This window comes from Lissotriton vulgaris, chromosome 9 (genome assembly GCF_964263255.1).
Source record: "Lissotriton vulgaris chromosome 9, aLisVul1.2, whole genome shotgun sequence".
NCBI lineage: Eukaryota > Metazoa > Chordata > Amphibia > Caudata > Salamandridae > Lissotriton > Lissotriton vulgaris.
In genome coordinates, this window is record NC_141697.1 from 726,208,158 (window position 1) to 726,216,562 (window position 8,405).

Sequence of the window (8,405 nt, forward strand, 5' to 3'; positions counted from 1 at the left end):
AGTGATTCCAAATCATAAACGAATATCGCCCAATATGAAAGCTGCCACAGTACACGGTATGGGACTACATGTCCCACAATGCCTCGGGACGCGAAACTCGCGTATGCTTAAATGAGACAATATAAAGATGGCCGACTGGTAGGAGCGCCGGTCCGGAGCTCCGGAGTGCTTGGGATCCAGTTTGTGGATTTATCCCTGTTAGCACGCACCACCCTCGGCAAAAAACAAGTAACAAAAATAACTAGATTGAAACGTGTAACTGTAACTGAACGTGAACATCGCAGGAGTGATCGAACTATCGCAGCAAAACAAGTGCCTGCAGAGGACGGCTGGAGCGCCTGCAGCCTCGGCAAAACGTAGGTCGACTGGACTTGAGCTGAGGACCGGAGGGGCCCGACACGCCTGGAGATCGTCGTCGCTTGCATGAACCTGGCGGATAGATTGGTGACCCCCGCAGCTCGCTGGAACCCAGGACGGTTGGAGCTGAGTTGTGCCCGACCACCCTCAGATAGTCGTCGGATCCATTGGGGACGCCTGGGAGGATCCTGGCGGGCGGCTGCACTCCACTGCCCTCTTGGATAAGGAGGTGCCCTGCCTGCGGACAACGGATCGGTGTAGCGGGGGCTGGTGCTGGTTGAGCCGGAGCGGGTGAACGAGCGCTCCCCCCTCCCCCCTCCCCCCTCTCGGATTCTCCGGTGTGCCCAAATGATCGTGTCACGGGGGACGGGAGGATGGGGGTCGGCGCTGGCTGAGCCGGCGCGGGTGAACGAGCGCTTCCCCCCCCCCCTCCCCCCCATCCAAGGATTCTTTAAGAGCGGAGCGGTCGGCGTCTGGAACGGCTCAGGTGTGCCCTGTGGTGTGTCTTAAGTGGTGCTTCGACGGGAGGCCCCCCTCCCCCCCCCCCCCGCCGTCCAGTGGTTCGGTGAGTACGGAACGGGGGGCATCTGGAACGGCTCCGGTGTGCCATTGTCTGGTTGTTTGGGGCGGCATTTTGGCGGGAGGCTTCCCTCCTCCCCCCTCGCAGTGCCGGTATGCCCTGTTTGCCTGTGTGTTGGGGGCAACCACTGTGCAACTAGGGAGAAGCCTGATGTGAGCAGCAGCGTCAGTGGTGACTTGTGAGGTGACTGCACGCAGAACTGTTTACCCAAATACCCATGCAGGTTTTCTCATTCTCTGCCTGGAATACAACATACAGCACACAAAAACTATTTGAACAGCTTCAGGGGCGACTCGAAGGGCAACTACTCGCAATCCCATCATCTTGGGCACTCATGCAGGTTTTTTTTTTGCGCTTTGCCCGGAATTTTGAACTGATGTCTTTGTGTGACTGGTGTTTTCGCGGGCTTTTCACTCTCCATTGGCTAATCTGGCTGGGGCCATGAGTCGTCCCCCTGCCCACCAGATGACCATGAAGCTACATACCAACGCGGTCAGGGAGCAGCAAAACAGAGATAAGCCACCATCTAACTCTGCTCTCCCCTTCAATCAACATGGAAGATGGACTAACTCGACATTCCCAGAATAGAAAGGGAAACCAAACTCTGTAATCCCTACAATTTGGCTGCCATCTTAGTCTGGCTCCTCTCTCTCTCTCTGTGGCGGCCATCTTGGACTAGTCTTTTTCACTACTTGAACACACCCTAAGAAAGCCTCTTTAGGCTAATATTAATTAGCGAATGTCTGACATTATTGCAGTTTCATACCTCTACTTGCTTTAATGCACCGATCGTTAGCTCATATAGCACCCTAAGAAATGGCCTTTTTAGACTATTATTAATTAACGAGTGTCTGACTTTTATTGCAGTATTATACTTCTACTTGTTTATAACTTGTTTATAACGCACCGATCGTTAGCTCATATAGCACCCTAAGAAATGGCCTTTTTAGACTATTATCAACTAGCGAATGTATGCCTTTTATTGCAGTATTACACTTCTACTTGTTTTATAATGCACCGATCGTTAGCTCATTTAGCACCCTAAGAAATGGCCTCCTTAGACTATTATCAACTAGCGAATGTATGCCTTTTATTGCAGTATTATACTTTTACTTGTTTTTAATGCACCGATCGCTAGCTCATATTGCACCCTATGCATGACTTACTTGATTGTACTGTTTGCTCCTTCTGATTTACCTGTCTGACAATGTACTGTTTGCTCATTTGATTTAACTGTCTGACTTTGCCCCTTCATGTACCCCTTCTGTGTAAAGCGCTCTGATATCCGCAAGGATCTTGTCCGCGCTATATAAAACTTTCAAAATAAATAAAACTTTCAAAATGAGATGGCCCCTGCAAGCTGTTAGGCATTCGTTTGGGAGCCCGACATTGAAGGCATTGAGTGCACTGAACCAGGTAAGAACGAGCGTTTTTTCGCTTGTAGACCGATTTTGGCAAGACTAGTTCCCGCGGATATCTTTTCCAGCGGTCCCCGCATTAATGTTCCAATATTTCCCATACAGTGCGCCACGAGCGATAGAGGGACGCACAGGAAAATCATACAAAAAAACGCCTGGAAAACAGACTTCGTCCAATATCCAGGTACGCTTTAGTTCGTATGGAACAAAATGATGCTGGTGTGCATAACCAACCATACAAGTGTCTGTGCTTACGAGTCCTTCAATTCCCGTCAGGTCACAAACAACCCGCCATTAAATGATAGAGACCCGAATCGTATTCTTAAGTCAGGATGAAGACGCAAGGTATGGGGCCATCTGAATGAACAATTATCCATTCGCTGAAAAGCTAATATGATAGTACAACAACTTCCTCTTGTTTTCCAATCTGGATTCCTAGAATAGTGATCACAACCTTCTCCCTCTAAGAGGCGCCGGACGGTGCACATAGAGGTAGGTATTATTAATCTACATGCACTTGATCTTCTGTAAAGAGACATTATTGCCAAAATGCTTCATATAGTCCTTGCTTCACTTACTGTAGAAGTAAAGCCTGAAGCGTCGTCCCCCAGGTCCACGATTGGAAATCGCGAGCCTGATACGTACAGGTACATATTTCTTCTGATTCTTCTGATTTTGAGAGGTAGCCTCGAGGCACACAGGTTCTCAACAAAACTCTATTGTTTTTTTGGGTTCCACACAGACAACTAACAAAGCCCTGTTGAGAGTTTGAAAACTGGTTTCTCGAACCTGAAACGCGTTGGCATATCCACAAGAGCCAATTATATAATTGAGTGATACATTGTCAAAAAAGAATATAAACTGTTTTTGCTCTTGTTTTTCACGTTGCTTTGTTTGTCTTGAAACAGGAATTGATTTGTAAACATTGATGAAATTAATATTTTAATGTGTAATGTTCTGTGTTAATCCGATGTTCTTTTTGATTTATTTGTAGTCATTATTGTTTAGTTCTGCGATGGTACAAATGTGTATCTATTTCTGTCTCAAAAAGTAATCCTATAAAAAAAAGTACAAAATATGAGTGATGGGTATAAATAAAAGTACCTCACCAGGTTTCATGAATTTGCACTTGGTCTTTATCAAATAATTGACATCCCAAGATTTGAGGGTTCAGGCACTCCTTCTTTGTTTCCTTATTAATTTAGGACATGACAGAATCACAAGATTAGTTCATTATGATTGCAACATAAGCATAATTAATTTCCCACGTATGTCTGTGTAGGTGCAACTTTTATTCTAGGTTGATTAGTTTCATGCGTCACTCAATTAGTTCAAATTACGATTATGGAAGTATGATTTCACAAGGGTACAAAAAATGTTGTTTTTCCATCTTGCTCCATCAAGGTCAGAAGCCTAAAGGCCCCCAAGGCTTGAAGTACCGCTTCTTCCCCATTCGCACTGGCTTGTGTAATCTGTGTGTATGCAAAAGGGTGACCTGATGCCACCTAAGGTATTGTATTTGCTGTATTTGTCTTTTCTTTTCAAAACAATCATGGCCCTAAACTTATATAGTTGATTTATTGGTAGTAAACCAAGACTCTTGCCCTCAGAATGCATTAGCTGTTGAAATTAATGCTTAGGAATTAAAACATCATGTCCCTGTGACCTAGGACTATAAAGTCACCCTCCCTGGGCACGATGATCTTGTTCTTTTTCATGAGATGTGTGAGTGGGAGTTCTACAGGCGAGGGCCAGTATCTTCCCTGAAAGTGCAGTTAATCTCCTCTCCACTGGATTTGATTCCACGTTATAGTTTAGTGATCCTGAGCAATAAATCTCTGCTACCCGCCCTTTCACCACCTGCCTCTCCATCTTTCCATTCAGATCCTCTGAGTTATCAACCCAGATTGACATCCACCCATTCATCTACTACCCCTCCACCCATCTTTTCATCCTTTCATTTGCACATCCACCTCTCCACCCACCACACATACAATCACCAACCTCCGCTCCAGCCATTTAAAATATTCTGTCTCTTTTAACTACAGGGCCCGCCACCCGTGCATCCATTGACTCAAGTATGCACACACCGCCAACCTAGCCACTTACGTGTCTTCTCATGGGTCCCTCGACAGGATCATCTTTTAAACCATCTCCAAACCTATGCACTCCATCCATTTACCAACTCATTGAACGCTTTAACTATGAGGGTATCTGCTCATACATCCATTCAATAATCCACCACTGTTCCATTGACACATCACTTGACCCAGCTATCCATCCATCCCTATCTTTAATTATAAGTTGACATATGCATCCATTTGTTTCTCATTCTAATCTATTCACTCGCCCCCACGGCTATCTACCCAACTACCCATGTCTCTATTTATTCACTTATCTACACATTCACACACCCAGACACGCCTAGCTTTTCCATCGCTCCTCACATGCATCCACCTGTTCATCTACCCGCCCACTTGCACAAATATAACATTCCCCACTCATGCGTCATTTATCATATAAGGAGTTTGTTGTAATCTGTTTCTTCTTTTAGCCTTCTTCTCCCCTGCATTGCGGACATTTCCCACTCCGCCCCCCAATTTCTGTCACATGATGGAATGTTCCTTCAGTACCTACGAACACCCATAGTCGTTAGTGACTGTAAGCTCATGTGGCAGAAGGTCGTACTTTATGTAATAAAATGTTGATTTTAACAAGCCTTTGACTTTGTTATATAGTCAATTACACTCATCCAGGTATTCATCCTTCTAGCACTATCTTGCAGAATTACTGCACTATTAGCTCTAGGAAGCTTGTCACAGGGTTTAGGAATGTGCGAACACCCTGGCATAGAAAAGATTGGCTACACCTGGACGATGGAGCCATTTTGTCATAGTTTTGTTTTATTTTTTGGGATGGTCAGCAGACAGTGGCACGGGTCAGTCCATTGGGAACTTGAAGTTAGCACGAGAGAAAAGCTCATAAGGGATCTGATCTGACTCCAGAGTTGCTCTTCGCTAGTGGGAGATGGCAGTTGTGCAGAACTGCTGCTGGGAAGAAAAGTAGGAAATGAATAATTATTGGAGAATGCTCTGCTTGGTTTTTTTCTCAGTAGAAACATGGGGAGCATCCAAAATAATGCCATGTAAGGGCTGTAAAATGCACAGTTTCTTTAAGACTTGTCTAGTATGAAGGTGAATTTCCCAAATAGGGCCTTACAAACAGAGATGAGGTGAACAGCTTGCAGCATCATGCAGGGTGTGTGTGGTAGTAGACAGTGGCACAATTGTGTCCACAGGTAACTTGAACTTCGCACTGTACTAACTTAATTTCCGACAAAATATTTTTATTTAGGATTATAATTCCTATTGGTGAAGAGCAAACATATCACCACCTTAAGGGTTTCAAGGCGCTGGTGGCCGTTGGGGAGAGTAAGTGAGCTATTGCCCAGAGTCACATGATGCTGAGCTGAGTTGCCGCCGGCAACAGGGATTGAACTGTGAGTTTCCGTTCTAGAGTAAGCCGCCCTGGCCGCTGCGCCACACCTGTCCCTTAGGCATTATCAAATAAGTTAGTGACCTTCCATTTCTAGGATTTTGCATCAGTTTCAAAGCTTAATTAGAGCTTCTTGTTACTCAAAAGATATATATATATATATATATATATATATATATATATATATATATATATATATATATATATATATATGGACGTCAGTGCTTGGTGCTATTCTTGAGACAGTATCATTCCAAGAGTCGCACATTTGGTCGTAGAATGTCACTTGTATGTACAATAATACTATGGAAATGTCAGTCCGAAAACTTGGCAGCTGAGAGTTTCTCGTTGCTCAAATGGGTATAATTTCTGATATATTTATATTTTTCCATCATCCTCATTGCTTGATTTTGCTTGCGGGAAAGTCACACATAGTCGTTGAAATGTCACTCATAATTACACTGAAATTATGAAAATGTCACAATAGCAATCAGAAACCTTGGCAGCTATGAATTCCGAATTGCACATTTTGTATATATTTGTATGTCATTGGAACCTATCTACCGCCATTATAAAAAAAACAGTTAAAACCTCTACTGGAGGAAATGGTGGATTAATTGAGTAGTGACATTACTATTACTTAACAATCAAAAATACAATAACAAATTAGCAGGGTTAGAAATTGAAAAGGTGACCGCAAGGAAATCGTATCAGGAGTAGAGAACCAAAAATTGAGTATGCTAAGAGGAACGAGAGCATAAACTGTTTTCAAGAACAGGCAAGTGCCACGTTCCTAAAACTGGTTCAACAGCATTCTCGCTAAGATCTTACACAGGCACTTCTAGTTCTCTAAGTGACAAGATTCCGTTAACAGAGAAAGTTAAGTCTTTCTTTTATGTTTGTTTCTAATTCAACTAGACCCGATAGTGTAGACATGTTCTGTGACACTGACACACTTGTCCTTCTTTTGTTTTTATCTTTGAGGGCGTCGATATGATGCGCAATTTTTGTCCCTTTTCTATTGATTTCGCTTAAGGCAATTTGACGCTGACTTTCGCGTTTTTTGTCCTATTTCTCTTTCAACGCTCCATGCAGCTTCTTTTCGTTCGGTCTTGCCCATCCCCCAGCATGCCGCTCCTATGATCGTCTTGCGTCTAGCACTCGCTGTTGTCTCGCGCAGACTCACGCGCGCGCGCGCGCCCCCTATGGCTTGGTCCCGCCCCTCGTCGTGAGCGCGCATCGGTCTTGGCTCGCGCTCCTTCACGCAGCCCTTTCTCCGCGGCTCGAGCTGCCTCCTTCCCCCGCCCCTCAGGAGAAAGGGCCGCCGCTGCTGCCTGCGCCGCCATTACAGTCCGCCCGCCTGCAGCCGAGCCGCGCCCCTCGCACCAGGGGACATGAGAAAGCCGCTCCCCTGCTGACGGGAGAACGGACACCGGGCCGAGAGTGGAAGGATATCCGCAGATATGGTATGTTCAGCAAAGGGGAGGCAGGGCCCTGCGCACAGCATGCCCCTCCCCTTCATTACAAGACAGCCCCTCCCTGGGCCTGTCGGAGCTTTCCACCATCCCTGGGGGTTGGGGGCGTCAGTGCCCCCCATTTTACGATAATTTCATAACATCCTTGGTCATCGTAGCCCCCCACCCGTCACTTAAAGCAATAGCTCAACCCACCGTTGATGACACCCCTTGAATCCGAGATCTAGCAACAAACCCCTCCATGGCATATGACCCTAAACTATTAATGTTCTTTGGGAACCTAGACAGTCATTTCTTCAAATACTCATGTAGTCCCATACATTTCCGAAGAAGTCTTCCGTTTCGCACATTGCTGCTTCATCCCTCCCTCTAATCACTGGTGTTTCTCTACGCCTTCTAATACAATGGTGCTTAGCCACCCCGTAAAATAACTCATGTTTGTTTCACTTCTTAATCACTAGTGCCTGTGCCACAACATCGATTGTGATAGACAGGCTCTGCTCAGTTTTTCCAGTCACTGGTGCTTTATAACAACTACATGGTCATATTTGAGGTCTGGCTGCGGCTTATGCATCACTTATCAACACACTGAGACATATTCTTCTTTATGCCTATGGTAGTTCATCCTCAATCCTTAAGACAGTTGCATTTCTTCTTCATTTGTAGAGTGTTGCACTTACTTCTTTACCTCCCCAAAACTTATTGTCAACTTAATTGGCTCACCCTCAAAATCACTACTCCTTTCTAGTCCCTCTTCTAAACCACGTGCCTCCCAACTCTAATGCCACTGCTCAATCGCATGTTACCCAGTCCTCAATCATTCGTGCTTTACCTTGTCAAGTGTTCCTACCATCACTTCACTTAGAAGTTATTTGCAATTAACCCACATGAAGTAAACGTTAGTAGGCCAAGTACTCTAAAAACGGAACAGTTCTAGTTCTTGTCCGATTCTGAGCAGATCCCCTGCCCAGTGAATGTTTGGTGTTTTTGTCACATTAATCTAAACAAGGTTTTTTTTTTTTGCCACATGCTAGGTTTAAACATTGTCAGTTATACAAATTGGTTTCCTTTTAAAATGTT

The 8,405-nt window shown here is 44.9% G+C and overlaps 1 protein-coding gene across 1 annotated transcript in view; it reads left to right on the top strand.

Annotated features, from left to right (window-relative positions):
• Positions 1 to 7,068: 7,068 nt before the first annotated feature.
• Positions 7,069 to 8,405, top strand: part of ARHGAP35 (Rho GTPase activating protein 35) — a 578,000-nt gene continuing 576,663 nt past the window's right edge. Inside the window, exon 1 of the mRNA XM_086938465.1 lies at positions 7,069 to 7,316. The gene's annotated coding sequence lies outside the window, so the exon portion shown is untranslated. The remainder of the gene's footprint in view (positions 7,317 to 8,405) is intronic.